General features: G+C 51.5%; 1 pseudogene; it reads left to right on the top strand.

The window, feature by feature from the left end:
- Window positions 1-2: 2 nt before the first annotated feature.
- On the top strand, window positions 3-4,914 carry LOC148139346 (uncharacterized; annotated as a pseudogene).
- Window positions 4,915-16,484: the final 11,570 nt, after the last annotated feature.

Here is a 16,484-nt window from a genome sequence, read left to right as displayed (position 1 = left end):
AGATGGGAGGGATCAATCCCCTGAGTCTCACCTCCTCTCAACTCCCCGGCTCTGGACCCGCAGTTTTCCGGGAGTCCCCACCCGGATCAGTGTCCAACCCCAATCCCCATCAGGGGATTTGCAGCTTTGACCTGGCTTTTCCCGAGAGAGGCAGCACCCAGACCCCTCTGGGGGCGCCTGTGAGGGGTGGAGGTGAGGAGGAGGCCGGGAGTGCGAGGGAGAGGGGAGTGAAGGGGAGAGAGTGGAGGGGGAAGGGGAGAGAGTGGAGGGGGAAGGGGAGAGGGGGGAGGGAGGGTGGAGAGGGTGGAAGGAGAGAAGTTGGAAGGAGTGAGAAGGGGGAGATGGTGGAGGGTAGGAGGGAGGGGGAGAGGGTGGAGGGTAGGAGGGAGGGGGAGAGAGATGAAGGGGGAGAGGGATGGGGAGAAGGTGGAGGGAAGGAGGGATGGGGAGAAGGTGGAGGGAAGGAGGGATGGGGAGAAGGTGGAGGGAAGGAGGGATCGGGAGAAGGTGGAGGGAGGGATCGGGAGAAGGTGGAGGGAGGGAGGGGGAAGAAGGTGGAGGGAGGGAGGGAGGGGGAAGAAGGTGGAGGGAGGGAGGGAGGGGGAAGGTGGAGGGAGGGGGGAAGGTGGAGGGAGGGAGGGAGGGGGAAGAAGGTGGAGGGAGGGAGGGAGGGGGAAGAAGGTGGAGGGAGGGAGGGAGGGGGAAGAAGGTGGAGGGAGGGAGGGAGGGGGAAGAAGGTGGAGGGAGGGAGGGAGGGGGAAGAAGGTGGGGGGAGGGAGGGAGGGGGAAGAAGGTGGAGGGAGGGAGGGGGGGGAAGAAAGTGGAGGGAGGGAGAGGGTGGAGGGGGGAGAGGGTGGAGGGAGGGAGGGGGAAGAAGGTGGAGGGAGGGAGAGGGAGGGGGAGAGGGTGGAGGGAGGGAGGGGGAGAGGGTGGAGGGAGGGAGGGGGAGAGGGTGGAGGGAGGGAGGGGGAGAGGGTGGAGGGAGGGAGGGGGAGAGGGTGGAGGGAGGGAGGGGAGAGGAGGGAGGGAGGGGGAGAGGGTGGAGGGAGGGAGGGGGAGAGGGTGGAGGGAGGGAGGGGGAGAGGGTGGAGGGAGGGAGGGGGAGAGGGTGGAGGGAGGGAGGGGAGAGGGTGGAGGGAGGGAGGGGGAGAGGGTGGAGGGAGGGAGGGGGAGATGGTCGAGGGAGGGAGGGGAGAGGGTGGAGGGAGGGAGGGGGAGAGGGTGGAGGGAGGGAGGGGAGAGGGTGGAGGGAGGGAGGGGAGAGGGTGGAGGGAGGGAGGGGGAGAGGGTGAAGGGAGGGAGGGGTAGAGGGTGGAGGGAAGGAGGGGAGAGGGTGGAGGGAGGGAGGGGGAGATGGTGGAGGGAGGAGGAGAGTATGGAGGGAGGAAGGGAGGGAGAGTGGATGGAGGGAGGGGGAGAAGTTGGAGGGAGGGAGGGGGAGAGGGTGGAGGGAAGGAGGGGAGAGGGTGGAGGGAGGGAGGGGGAGATGGTGGAGGGAGGAGGAGAGTGTGGAGGGAGGAAGGGAGGGAGAGTGGATGGAGGGAGGGGGAGAAGTTGGAGGGAGGGGGAGAAGGTGGAGAGAGGGAGGGATGGGGGAGGGAGGGAGCGAGGATGCAGGGAGGGAAGGAGAGAGGGTGGAGGGGGGAGGAGAGAGGGGGGAGGGAGGGAGGGAGTGAGAGAGGGGGAGGGGGGAGGTGTGTTTTCTTGTTGTAGGGACACAGCTCCCAGAAACTATTCCCCCCCCCGCTGTTGCTGCTGGTGCTGGTACTAAATGTTGTTGTTGCTGCTGTTTCAGGTCATTGCTGTGAGTGCTGGAACATTTCAGCAGGGATCAAAGGCTGGGGGTGGGGGGAATCAGGAATCCCTCTTGCTTTAAGGTGCTGTGTGGGCTGCAAGTGGACCCACTGAGGGAGTGGGACACAGTAGGCTCACATTACACACTGTGATCATGAGAGGGAGCTGAAAGGAAGGCACTTAATGTCTTCAGATTAACCCCTGGGATGGGAACAGTGGCATCTGGACACTGAGCAACACTCAGTGACACTGGGATGGGACAGTTTGGTAGAGTGATATTGGGATTGAGTACTCAGCACTGGGTTCAGGCATATGGGAAATTTTACAATCCCCAATCAGTGGAAATGGTTTATCTCTACCTACCCTGCCTTTTCATGTTAATATCTTGAAGATGTCAATCACATCACCTCAACCTTTTGAAATTCTAGAAAAAAAGACATAATTTGTGTCATCTCTCTTTATACTTTAACCCCTGAAGTCCTGGTATCATTCTTGTAAACCGATCATTTGTATTCTTTCCAAGGCCAGTCTATCCTTCCTACGGTGCGGGTCCCAGATCTGCTCACAGTATTCCAAGTGGGGTCTAAGCATAATGACTGCATCCGTGTACTCCAGTCCTCTGGATTTAAAGACTAGAGCTCCATTACTTCTCATTATTTCCTGTTCTTGCCATTTTAAATATCTATCCACTTGAACCCCCAAGTCTCTTTGGATAATTACTGTATTTGACTTCCCACCATCTAGACAAGAGACGCCAAGTTTGTCAGATTAATGGTGGAGGGAGATGAGATCAGTTTCGGGAGGTGGGGAGTGGCACCTTTTGGAGATAGGGTTATTTTGAGTTTGTGGCTATTTATTTGAATCCACAATCAAATCAGTTAATCCTCAGTTGTCACCTATCACAGTATCTAATTTTATTTTGAAGTAATTTGTAAGTGCAGATTATAATTTTAGAAGCTGTGAATAGGACTGGTATGGGATTGGGATATAACGTAGTAGCAGTGAATACTGGACAAATACTTCCAATCTTTTCCAGGTGACTCGCCTGTCCCAGTTTCTGGGTTCCTTGGGGAGCAGGTTGTACTGCCCTGTACCTACAAATCGAATGGCTCAGTCTCTGATTTATGGGTAATCTGGAGGACACCCAAATATGAATTTTTACACCAGTTTGTCAATGGGAGTGATGACTTGTCAAGACAAGATCCACGGTTCAGAAACAGAACAAACCTGTTCAAAGATCAACTGGAACAAGGCAACTGGTCAGTTCTATCGCTGACCTCAAGGAGACAGACCATGATGTGTATTAGCATGAGATTTACAGTAAGAGGAGAAAACAACTTCATTGGGAGAAAGTTGTTCAAGTCAATCTCTCTGTGACAGGTGAGAGGTCTATATTTCAGCTATTGTTTCATCTCTGACTTGAGATGGCACATTCATTGTTAATTGACTAGTCTAGAGTATTTGAACATTTCTGCAGTTTGTTTCACACACCGTACTAAACACATGATGTTTCCTTTAGAGCGAGCTCCTACACCTGGACCGAACACACCTGTACCAGGTAAATCTGTTTCTAAACTACTGCATGTGTTTTCAGCTCTTACATTGCATCATGCTGGATAGGTTGAAATGCTGTGTGATATTTTACGAAAAGATGACTCAGTTAGAGTGAGTGGTGTGAGTTACTGTCACTGTTACCTGGAACTGGTCCTTAAGCTCCCTGGAATTGTTCTTTCTGTTTCTGAGACTCCCCTTCCTGTCCCTCATGTACAGAACTCTGAGAATTCCTGCTTCCGTTAGCATTAGCGTTTCTGGAATTCTGTGTGGGGAGTCTCGTTTCCATGTGGATGGAACCATCCTGTTGGAAAACTGATGGAATTGGGAGTGAAATCAGTGTAGAGTAATATTGATCCAGGTGTAACCTGGCCTTCCACCTTGTCCAAGGGAGAAAGGGAATTTTCTCACCTTGTTGAGATTTCTTTGGTTCCATCTGGCTTTGTGCTGTTTCCAGTTTTTAAAGTTGCATGCACTGTACAGGGAATTGTCATTATAAATGCTACAATTCTGAGCTTTACACTTCCCACAGAAATGAAAGCAGAGTTATAGATCACAGCTCTTTCAAAATCTGGTATTGGTGTTTGAGATTTTCAAGTCAGTTTATTCAATAAGAATCTGAAAATATAAAATTATTCCCAATGAAAGTACCCGGGAAGCTGTTCGATTGTTGTAAAACCCCATCTGGATCCCTCATGTCTCTGTAGGGAAGGAAACCTGCTGTCCTTACCCGGGCTGGTCTCTATGTGACTCCAGTCCCACACTAATCTGGGGGACGTTTACCTGCCCTTTTTAATTATCTGAGCACATCAATCAGTTTGTACCAAACCCCTAGACAGGAAAATACACAATAAAACTGAATGGGTCACTGGCTGTGAGCCAGGCATCGAATCAGGACACAGCAATGACACAGCCAGCCCAGCTGACCCTGCAAAGTCCCTCTCACGAACATCTGGGGACTGGGTCCAACTTGGGACACTGAGGGACATAGTCACACTGACAGAAATAGCACAACATCCCAGACTCCCCGATCACCATCCCTGGATATGTCCTGTCCTACTGGAAGGACAGGCCCACCAGAGGTGAGGGCACAGAGAGACATAGTCCAGAGGGACTGACCCTGGATAGAAGGCAGTGCGGTATAATATTGAAAGTCGTATGAAACACTTTCCTTTCAATGCTGTCAGCTTCTCCACAGGAGAATAATCTTAAATTTAAAATTTCATCATCTGTTGTATTTCATTGAGGGGAGATTGATGCTGGTCAGTGTTCATTGTGGGGCTCTGTGCGTGTGTGTGTGTGGGATGGTCTAGTGTGTGTGAATATTGGGATCTAACCTCCCACATCCCTCCAGGACTAGAATTACCCAGGGATGTACTGGGGCTGGTTCTGAAACACGTGGTGCTGAAGGTCTCTGCTGTTAGTTTTGTTTGTGTGTCCCAGTCTGTTAATGGCTTCATTCTGTCTCTGGGTCCTGGACTGTCCACTGGAGCAAGAGTTGGATTGGGAATCGGGATTGCTGCTGGGATTGTTGTTGGAATTGTGGGTTACATTGTCCTAAAGCGATAAAGATGGTGAGTTCTGGAATGTTCCACTATTTCCATGGTAACCCTTTGATCTTTGTATAACATTGTGTGAAATGTTGCTGAGCTCTGTCCCTGCCCATTCCCTGAGCTGTGAGGATGCTTCAATCCAGCCTGTCATTGAGCAGCAGCATCCAGTCACTTCCAGCTTGTCATCCTCTCGCTGCTGAACAGTCCCTGTGGGATTGGAAAGGAGCAAATATTATCCCACTGGAGAGCCAGAAGATGGGGCACATATTGGGAATTTCAGGAGGTATTTGGGAAGGTGCCACACAATAGATTGTTGTACAAGATGAGGGCCCAGGGGATTGGGGGGTAATATAGCATGGATTGTAGATTGTTTAATGGACAGGAACAGAGCAGGAACAAATGGGTCATTGTCAGTTGTCAGGATGTAACTGGTGCTGCAAGGATCAGTGCTGGGACCTCAGTGACTCACCATCTATATCAGTGACTGAGATGGGGGGAGAGAGTGGGATTGTCCCAGTTTGCTGCTGATACAAAGCTCAGTGGGAAAGTAAGCTGTGAGGGGAATACAGAGGCTGCAAACAGGGATAAACTGGTTCATGTTTAACCTCCGTGTGGGTGTGGATGCTCCATTGTTTAATCTATTTCAGACTGAGATGGACAGATTTGAACCTTCCCATCCTTTTTCCAATCCCTCCATATGGTCAGCCCTCCCTATCTGTAAGCACCCTCAGCTGTACAGCCCTCAGATCTCTGTGCTCCTGTATTCCTGATATTTCCATTACTGCCCCATTCGTGGCTGTGCCTTCAGCGGCCTGGCTCTGAAGCTCTGCAATTCCTCACCTAAACCTCTTTGTCTGAGTTTCTCTCCTTTTGTCTCCCTCTGTTATTCCAATGCCTCTTTCTCTCTTGTCTTTTACTACACTGCAGAATGTGCAAGGTGCTATCGAAATGCAAGTTGTTATTCACTCTCCTGCACTTGTCAAATCACACAGCCCATCCCTTCTCCAGGGTATAGAAGGGTTCAGTCACTGGGAAGTCCATCTCAGATTTCCTTGTTTCTTTCAGTATCCACATCTCTGTGCTCCCCGCCTATCCCCACACACAGCCCTCACTGTGGGAGGAGGAACTATCGCAGGTTTCTCCCACTCTCTCCTCTGGCCCTCCCTCTGTCAGTCAGCACAGCACCTGTGGAGTGTCCAGCTCTTGCCCATTGCCTCCCCTATAAGCCTCCTCTCCTCTACACTCTGTGCTCCATCACTGTGCAGCTCCTGTCAGCCATTTTCCGGCTGCCATTGGTCCCCAGGATGTTGAGGGTCATTTCATGTGTCTGTGCTCCTGAACAGCTCCTTTACACACGCGTCCAAAGTGTTGGATTCTTTTAACCTGTTCTCTGCTGGTTTCTCTTACAATAGCAAACAAAATCTACACAAGATGGCAGCATCGAATGGTGACCCTTTGAGAGAGAGGTGACCTGTTCAGGTGAAGCACGGTGCCTTGTGCCAACAGCACCTGATCATCAGGATGGAGCGGCAGGAGAACAAAACCTTCTGGGGAAAGGGACTGTCCAGCACTGACTGAGTTTCCACCGCACTGAGCCTGGGGATCGAATGATTCCTGATGAAAAGCCTGAGCTCAGGATTGGGATCAACAATCACCTTTCACTTTGCACAAATCCTTCTGAGCAGCACAACCTCAGGAAAACTCCCAGTGGGAGCGTTGTCCCTTTATTCAAAAAACCGACCAAGTGTTTCATCCTCTGCATTATATCTCAGCATTACTGTTACAGTCTGTGTCCAAACCCTGTCTCAGGGTTCAGCTGTGTAACCCTAACTCTAACCCCCAACACTAATCCTGTGAGTTATTTTTCACAGATAATTTATTTATTCTTAATTAAGAACTTTAATAACTTGTTCTCAGTGTGGGTGATACTGTCAGGGCCCCATTTATTGTCCATGTGGCCTTGACCCACTGCAGTCCTTGTAGTGATGGTGCTCCCACAGTGGGGAACATGGGAAGAGGCTTCAGAAACTCCCCCTGCAGCAGCGCCTACTGGGCAAAGCCAGGAACTACATTACAACCACCTGGTGAAGAAGCACTTGGAAAGGTCGTGGTTCCAAATGAGCCTATTGGACTATAACCTGATGTTGTGTGATTTTTAACTTTACAATACTACAGGAAATAATGTAATGTAATGAAGGTATTAATAATATATTGATCTTGTGCTGATATGTCCCGTATGTTTATTTCTGACTTTTGTGTATGAAACAAGATGGTAAATATTTTATATGCAAATATTTCTATATTTTTATCCTGGATATTTCCTACATTTCTACCTCTGCTTTTTGTTCTGAGCTGTGATTAAAGAAAAGCTGCTGCTGATCTCAGTGGGTCTACAGTCTGATGTTTAATGACACTGCGGTCACTGCATGAACAGAGGGGCTGCTGTCTACAGGCAGTAAGTCCCTGATACGACTTGGAGAGAATGGAATTGGCTGAAGACTGGGATCAGTGATTGTGGGAATCTCAGGAGGAGCAGGAACATTTATCCAGTCGGTGTTCCTGGCTGGAGATGTTCTGTGAACTCTTCAGTCTTTGACATTGTGCCAAGGGGAGGTACATAGGAGCAGGAGTCGGCCAATTAAGTTGTTTGAGCCTGGTCTGCCATTCTCGATCCTGGCTGATCATCTACTTCAAAAGAACAAAACAACAAAAGACAAGTACAGCACAGGAACAGGCCCTTCGGCCCTCCAATCCTGCTTTCACTAAACTAACAAACAAACCTTCTGCCCTTATTCAGTCTGTATCCCTCTATTCCCTCCATATTCCTGTAATCGTCTGGATGCCTCTTCAATGTCACCAATGTGCCTGCTTCCACCACATCCTCTGGCAGTGTGTTCCAGGCTCCTACCACTGTGTGAAAACCTTCCCGCGCACATCTCCTTAAACCTCCTCCTCTCACCTTGAACCTGTGCCCCTTGTAATTGAAACTTCAACCCTGGGAAAAAGCCTCTGACTATCCACCCGATCCATGCCTCTCATAATTCTGTAGACCTCTATCAGGTCTCCACTCAGCCGCTGTCTTCCCAGTGAAAACAACCCTAGTCTTTTTAACTTTTCTTTGTGGCCAATGCCCTCGAGATCTGGCAACATCCTGGTGAACCTTCTCTGTGCTCTCTCCATGTCCTTCTGGTAGCATGGCAACCAAATCCCATGACCATAATCCTGCCCCTTCCCCATATCTCTCGCTGTGACCAGTGACTAGAAATGTGCCCCCTCTCCCCAGCCCACTGCCCTGTTCTACATTTCTGTCTCATCCTCCCCCTCGTTTCTCCCTCCCTCTCTGGAATATTCCTGCAGTTTCAGAACACAAACACACTTTCCTCTTCCTAGCATTCCAGAAAACTCTGATATTCCCAAGATGATTTCTCCAAACCTTTCCCTGACTCCTGCCCCAGTTTCTGTTTCTGCTTCCCACCAGATCTTTCCCTCCTTTGGTGAGTCTGGGAGATCCCACCTTTTATTTCCCTTCAAGCTCTCCATTAGCGTTTTCCTTTCTCCCCATGAAGTTTAGATATTGAGTCGTCGGCTCCCCACCTAAAGGGCCTGTCTCCTTTCCATGTCCCTCAGCCCTGTGTGGGGCTTCTCCTTCTCTCTCCAGCCCTTTCCTGGCCCCTGGCCCACGGTGACTCTCTCTCATTCGGGGATTCGGGGTTACCGGCCGTGTGCAGGGTTAGTCCAGCCTCACCGACCCAACCGCTGCCCCTCCCCCTGCAATCCCCTGGAGTTGGGTGATTTTGAACTTTGTGGTTCCAGACTGTTTATAAACAGGGCTTGGAGTTTGGCCAAGTTCATGAGGAATCAGAGGGAAATATTTCTCTTAATTCATTTCTAGCAGTGACTCGCTGGGCCCGCGTTTACTCTCGAATTAGGAGAATTAGAATATCTTTATTGTCACGTGTACTCAAGTACAGGAGTACGGTGAAACCTTTACGATGTCAAACCTTGGATACAATATAGAGCGATTCAAAAGGGAAGTTGTGTTACTTTACTATGATTCACAGTAAGATATAAGACACCGCTCCCGGCTCACAGCCGCTCCATGTCCCCGCTCCTGGCTCACAGCCGCTCCAAGTCCCCGCTCTGTGCCTCTAACCCACTCACTTGCCCTTGGGGGTGTTGCTGAGCCACCTTCCTGACCCACTGCAGTCCTAGTCCTGGAGGACCATGGGGCTGCTCTCATTACAGAGAGAGAGGGCTGATGGTGGTTGAACTGGTGCCCTGGATTCTGAACCGGTGCCCTCTGGACCTGGACTCTTAGCTGGGGCATTCTTGAACCGCTGCAGTCCGGGTGCTTTGGGTAGACCCACACTGCCCTTAGCCAATTGGCTGGGTGGGAATTAGGATTATGTTTACTGTCAGATGTACTCACATGGGGACAGTGAAAAGGTGACAAGGCATTGCTTAGGTACTGAGGTACCCAGGTCCAGATTGTCGGAATTCATTAGAAAAAGAAAATAAAAGTCCAGCATTAGGTACCAAAATACAAAGCCATCGGAATTAATTGGAGAGTAAGTGCAGAGTTACAGTTTCCCCACTCCAGTCTGTGCTGGTACCTGGCCAGCCTCATCTCCAGCACACCATGGATCTCAGCACCAGACCGTGATGGGGACTTGTCTCCACACCATGCCAGGCCTGGCCTCCAAGGGCCGGATCCACAGTGCCCCTTCCGCTGCTGAAGCAGCCCCCACCGCCGAAAGGACCCTGGACAGCCGTTGCTCAAGCTGCACCTGCCCCTGGCACAAGGAAACGGCCCGGACCCACTGGCCCAGCAGCTCCCTGCAACCTCCCCCCTTCATTGCAGCTGCAAACAACAACAAACAAAATGCATTTGCTACAAAAGGCAAGTGAATACATTGAAAAAGGAAGAAGGATTTGTCCTTGTTGTGTACAGGATATACTGGGACACCTTTCCACATTGTTGGGGAGATACCAGTGTTATAACTGTACTCACAGAGCTAGGGAGACAGCAAGTGATCCGTGATTGTGGGAATCTCAGGAGGAGAAAGTGAGGGCTGCAGATGCTGGAGATCAGAGCTGAAAATGTGTTGCTGGAAAAGCGCAGCAGGTCAGACAACATCCAAGGAGCAGGAGAATCGACGTTTCGGGCATAAGCCCTTCTTCAGGAATGAGGAAAGTGTGTCCAGCAGGCTAAGATAAAAGGTAGGGAGGAGGGACTTGGGGGAGGGGCGTTGGGAATGCGATAGGTGGAAAGAGGTCAAGGTGAGGGTGATAGGCCGGAGTGGGGGTGGAGGTGGAGAGGTCAGGAAGAAGATTGCAGGTTAAGAAGGAGGTGCTGAATTCGATAGATTTGACTGAGACAAGGTGGGGGAAGGGGAAATGAGGAAACTGGAGAAATCTGAGTTCATCCCTTGTGGTTGGAGGGTTCCTAGGCGGAAGATGAGGCGCTCTTCCTCCAACCATCGTGTTGCTATGGTCTGGCGATGGAGGAGTCCAAGGACCTGCATGTCCTTGGTGGAGTGGGAGGGGGAGTTGAAGTGTTGAGCCACGGGGTGGTTGGGTTGGTTGGTCCGGGTGTCCCAGAGGTGTTCTCTGAAACATTCCGCAAGTAGGCGGCCTGTCTCCCCAATATAGAGGAGGCCACATCGGGTGCAGCGGATGCAGTAAATGATGTGTGTGGAGATGCAGGTGAATTTGTGGTGGATATGGAAGTTTCCCTTGGGGCCTTGGAGGGAAGTAAGGGGGGAGGTGTGGGCGCAAGTTTTGCATTTCTTGGTCACGGAGGGAGTGGTCTTTTCTGAACGCTGATAGGGGAGGGGAGGGAAATATATCCCTGGTGGTGGGGTCCGTTTGGAGGTGGCGGAAATGACAGCGGATGATACGCTGTATATGGAGGATGGTGGGGTGGTAGGTGAGGACCAGTGGGATTCTGTCCTGGTGGCATTTGGAGGGGCGGGGCTCAAGGGCGGAGGATCGGGAAGTGGAGGAGATGCGGTGGAGTGCATCGTCGATCACGTCTGGGGGGAAACTGCGGTCTTTGAAGAAGGAGGCCATCTAGGTTGTAAGGTAATGGAACTGGTCCTCCTGGGAGCAGATGTGGTGGAGACAAAAGAATTGGGAAAATGGGATGGCGTTTTTACAGGGGGCAGGGTGGGAAGAGGTGTAGTCTAGGTAGCTGTCGGAGTCGATCGGTTTATTGTAAATGTCCGTGTTGATTCGGTCGCCCAAGATAGAAATGGAAAGGTCTAGGAAGGGGAGGGAGGAGTCTGAGACGGTTCAGGTGAATTTGAGGTCGGGGTGGAAGTGTTGGTAAAGTGGATGAACTGTTCAACCTCCTCGTGGGAGCACGAGGCAGCGCCGATACAGTCATCGATGTAGTGGAGCAAAAGGTGGGGGGTGGGGCCAGTGTAGCTGCGGAAGGTGGACTGTTCCACATATCCTACGAAGAGGAAGGCATAGCTGGGGCCCATGCGGGTGCCCATGGCTACTCCTTTGGTTTGGAGGAAGAGGGAGGATTGGAAAGAGAAGTTGTTCAGAGTGAGGACCAGTTCAGTCAGTCGAAGGAGGGTGTCAGTGGAAGGGTACTGGTTGGTGCGGCGGGAAAGGAAGAAGCGAAGGGCTTTGAGTCCTTCATGATGGGGGATGGAGGTGTACAGGGACTGGATGTTCATGGTGAAGATAAGGCGTTGGGGACCGGGGAAGCGAAAATCATGGAGGAGGTAGAGGGCGTGGGTGGTGTCCCGAACGTAGGTGGGGAGTTCTTGGACTAAGGGGGACAGGACCATGTCGAGGTATGCAGAGTTGAGTTCGGTGGGGCAGGAGCAGGCGGAGACAATGGGTCGGCCGGGGCAGTCAGGTTTGTGGATTTTGGGCAGGAGGTAGAAACGGGCGGTGCGGGGTTGTGGGACTATGAGGTTGGAGGCGGTGGATGGGAGATCCCCTGAGGTGATGAGGTTATGGATGGTCTGGGAGATGATGGTTTGGTGGTGGGAGGTGGGGTCATGGTCAAGGGGGCAGTAGGAGGAGGTGTCCGTGAGCTGACGTTTAGCCTCAGCGGTGTAAAGGTCGGTGCGCCAAACTACTATCGCGCCTACCTTGTCTGCCAATTTGGTGGTGAGTTTGGGGTTGGAATGGAGGGAGTGGAGGGCTGCACGTCCCGAGGGTGAGAGGTTGGAGTGGGTGAGGGGTGAAGAAGTTGAGGCAGTTAATGTCGCGGCGGCAGTTGGCTATGAAGAGGTCGAGGGCGGTAAGAGGCCAGCACGGGGTGTCCAGGTGGATGGGGTGTGTTGGAAGCAGGAAAAGGGGTGCTCAGAGGGTGGGCGAGAATCCTGGTTGAAGAAGTAGGTGCGGAGGCGAAGGAAGATTTGTTCGATGTCTTGCCGCGTGTTGAACTCGTTAATCCGAGAGCGTAGGTCGCGAATCTGTCGGCGATCGTCTTCCTGGCAATTGTGGAGGCGGTTGTCTGGGTGGCGATTGTGGAGGGGGTTGTCTGGGCGGCGATCGTGGAGGCGGTTGTCTGGGCGGCGATTGTGGAGGTGGTTGTCTGGGCGGCGATCGCGGATGGGGTTGTCTGGGCGGCGATCGTGGAGACTGCAAGGTCGGTGGGGGGGAAGTGACGTCATGGTCCGCGGCGGCGGTTGCTGTAGCGGCCGGGTGGTTAATGGCGCCGGACTGATTTCGGAGGCCGATGGAAGATTCTGGAACAGTTGAGGAACCCGGAGTGTGGGGGTAAGTACATGAAAGTTTTTGGTACTTACTGTCTTTACTTTCCGATATGGCGAGGAAGATCTGTTTGTTTAGTTTATGGATCGTTCTGTGGATGAAGAATAGTAGAGGTCCTTTGCAGGTCTGTGAGAGTGTTGTCCTGAGCTGGGGGGGGGGGGCTGTGAGAGTGTTGTCCTGAGCTGGGGGGGGGGGCTGTGAGAGTGTTGTCCTGAGCTGGGGGGGGGGGGGGCTGTGAGAGTGTTGTCCTGAGCTGGGGGGGGGGGCTGTGAGAGTGTTGTCCTGAGCTGGGGGGGGCTGTGACAGCGTTGTCCTGAGCTGGGGGGTGTCTGTGAGAGTGTTGTCCTGAGCTGGGGGGGTCTGTGAGAGTGTTGTCCTGAGCTGGGGGGGTCTGTGAGAGTGTTGTCCTGAGCTGGGGGGTGTCTGTGAGAGTGTTGTCCTGAGCTGGGGGGGTCTGTGAGAGTGTTGTCCTGAGCTGGGGGGGGGGGCTGTGAGAGTGTTGTCCTGAGCTGGGGGGGGGGCGCTGTGAGAGTGTTGTCCTGAGCTGGGGTAGGTCTAATTGCAGGGAATGTAGGTAGCGGCGCATGGCTGCAAGCGTGGAGCGGAGGATCCGGAGGGAGGTCTGTTGCTGGAGGCTTCGCATTTGTTGTAGGTACTGGTTGTCCTGGTTGGGTCCAAATTTTGTTGGTCGGAACGTAGTCCGGAGTCCGTACGCGATCAGTCGGTTCCGTGGGCAGGTGCTGAGGAAGGAGATGTGGCTGTGGTAGCAAGTGTGTTTGAGAACGTGGCTGAAGAGCTTCTGTGAGGAGAAGCCTGGAATCTCAGGAGGAGTCTGGGAATGATCATCCAGACGGTGTTCCTGGTGGTTGGGAGTATTGGTGTTTGGGGGAGGCTCTGTTGTTCAAATGTTGGAAGCCTCTCTGCAGTACCATCCTTACCCACTCAGTGGTGGTGTTACTCAGTGTCTCAGCAATTTGAAGTTAAAAATCACACACCACCAGGTGGACAGCACATTAGGTGGAAACTTTCAGTGAGTGACACTGCAGGACACCCACAGAACTCCATGCCCTGTTTGACCGACCTGACTCTCTCTCTGACTCCAGGCGGTGTGTGTGTGTGTGAGAGAGAGGGGAGAGAGTCACTGTGGACCAGGGGCCAGGAAAGGGCTGGAGAGAGAAGGAGAAGCCCCACACAGGGCTGAGGGACATGGAAAAGAGACAGGCCCTTTAGGTGGGGAGCCGAGGAGTCAATATCTAAACTTCATGGGGAGAAGGGAACAACGTGAATGGAGAGCTTGTAGGGAATTAAAAGGTGGGATCTCCCAGACTCACTGGAGAAGGTAAAGATCTGGTGGGAAATAGAAACAGAAACTGGAGCAGGAGTCAGGGAAAGGCTTGGAGAAATCATCTTGGGAATATCAGAGTTTTCTGGAATGCTAGGAAGAGGGAAGTGTGTTTGTGTGTGTGTGTTCAGAAACTGCAGGATTATTCCAGAGAGGGAGGGAGAAACAAGGGGCAGGATGAGACAGAAATGTAGAAGAGGGCAGTGGGCTGGGGAGAGGGGGCTTCCTGAGGGCACATTGTGCTGGGATATGAAGGGCTGGGGTAAGGTAGGCAGCTGGGGAGGGGGGGTGGAGTTTGGAGCAGAGGCAGAGGGGAGCTAAGCAGGAGACAGAGGGAGGGAGGGAGAGGGGGAGGTGATTCAAGCTGTCTCCCACAGGGATAGATGTACTGTCTCCAGACCCTGACAGTGAAACATTGCTGCTGAATCTGGGTTGAAATAATTTATGTTTGGTTTTGCGGGGGGAGAGAGAGTCAGGTCGGTCAAACAGGGCATGGAGTTCTGTGGGTGTCCTGCAGTGTCACTCACTGAAAAGTTTCCACCTAATGTGCTGTGTGTTGTGGTTCTGAAGCTGTTTGCTGGGCAGTGAGTTGGAACTGATTCCTCTTGGTTTTCCTTTCGTTAAAAAGCATGTGCCATTCTGCCCGGGGTTGGGAGGGGTTTGGAGGGGAAATGTACTGCAAAGCTGAAGGACTTGAGGATTCTAGTTCCTGCAACAGTTCTTAGGAGACGAGGGGGAATTTACTTTAACTTCAGATGTTGCTAATTGGCATGTAGAAACAAATATTTCAGGTAGTTTTGAATTCTAAACAGAAAGAAATGAAGACATTTGCAGAGATTTGATTAATCTTCCATCTAGCTGCAGGACTGGGGCAAGTTCCCGAGCTTTAAAGATTCCAGTTCCTGGGTAATGGGGAACACTGTGACCAGAAAGCCGAAATACATTGCCACAACTGTGGAGGAAGCTCTTGTCATTTTCAAATTCCAAACCCCCAAACCCAAGTTACAGATGAAATAATTGGAATGGAGTCAACTCCCAGGGGACACAAGAACCAGGGAGCCCCGAGACCCACAACCTGCTGATCTGTAATGGTGTGTGAGTGCCTCTGGAAAAGGTCACACAATGTACACTTTCAACAAACCGATGACCCAGAACATTGTTTAATCCCACCCAATGATTGTAAAAGCGAGCTTAAGGCAGGTCACAGAATGTGCAGCACGATCAAAATGTCGAAATGAGAAGGAAAGTGAATGAACAGATACACAGACGGGAGGTTTGTATTTGGAGTGGAACATGTTTCCATGATCACCTGGAGCAGGTGGGAATATACATTAACCCAGGGGGAGGTTATATCCAACACAGACAAATTTGAAAACTCTTAGGGGCTGCGGGAAGATGCTGGGTCACAGTTAAGATTCACCAATCATTATTCCCAGCAGCAAGTGTTTCAGGGGATCGGGAAAGGTTAGGTCTTACTTGTAAAACCAGGCTCAGTTCTTCAACATGAGGCACAATCCTCTATCCCAACACTATACTCCCGCTCTCTCCCTATAACCTTCAACACTTCAGCCTGGAGTAATGAGTTTTCTGAAACATTTTCAGTGATTTCCCCTCCACAACTTTCTGGGAGAGAATCCCACAGGTTCACTGTCCTCTGAGTGAAGACATTTCTCCTCAGCTCAGTCGGAAATGGCCTCTCCTGCGTCCTTAGGCTGTGACCCCTTGATCTGGAGCCCTGGCCAAGGGGAAACATTGTCCCTGCCTCCAGTCTGTCCCACCCTAGAACGGTTTTATTTCTGGAAGTCTTGTTTCCTGTTATCTCAAACCTGATCTTTCTGAAACATGCTGTCCGGGTCCCTGAGTCTGTGAGACTTGAAATGTGTTCAAAAGGGGTTTTCTCAAATCAACCCAGAGATGTGATGACATACTTCTGGGGCAGGTGGGACTTGTACCTGGGTCTTCTGGCCCAGAGATAGGGACACTACCACTGCACCCCTCTCCCCTTTCTATGAAAGATCACTGGGGGATCTGATTGATTATCCATAATGAAGATGATGAAAATGATTTCATGGGTGGGAACAAATTGTCCAACACAACACAATGCTCCATGGCAACCATCTGTCTCAGGCTGGTTACAGTTCTCCAGCAAAGCACAGTCCAAGCTGGAAGAAGATAAATTGAGTTTAACAATGTTAGAGCTGGAGGCACTTTCTCCCATGACCTTACCCCAACCTCACGCACCAGACTTTGTCATCACGGGGGCTGTTACCCCACCCAACCCATTGTTAACTTCCAACAGTCCCCATTAGCAGCTATTCATTCTCCCACATTGACCTTTACCCAGGCCTTTTTCCGCCCCACTATTTTTGGCCAACTCTTTCGACTCTATCCCACCCATCATTTACTCTCTACCCCATCCCTATCTTCTGCACAAATCCCAACCTTTATGCAGCTGCCATCAGTTCTGAAGAAGGGTCACTGAACCAGAAATCTTAACTCTGCTT

Source organism: Chiloscyllium plagiosum, unplaced genomic scaffold (genome assembly GCF_037043375.1).
Source record: "Chiloscyllium plagiosum isolate Xiang-an unplaced genomic scaffold, Cpla_swu_hap1 HiC_scaffold_38, whole genome shotgun sequence".
Lineage (NCBI taxonomy): Eukaryota > Metazoa > Chordata > Chondrichthyes > Orectolobiformes > Hemiscylliidae > Chiloscyllium > Chiloscyllium plagiosum.
Note: the sequence above shows the minus strand (reverse complement) of the source record. Positions and strands in the feature narration are given on the sequence as shown.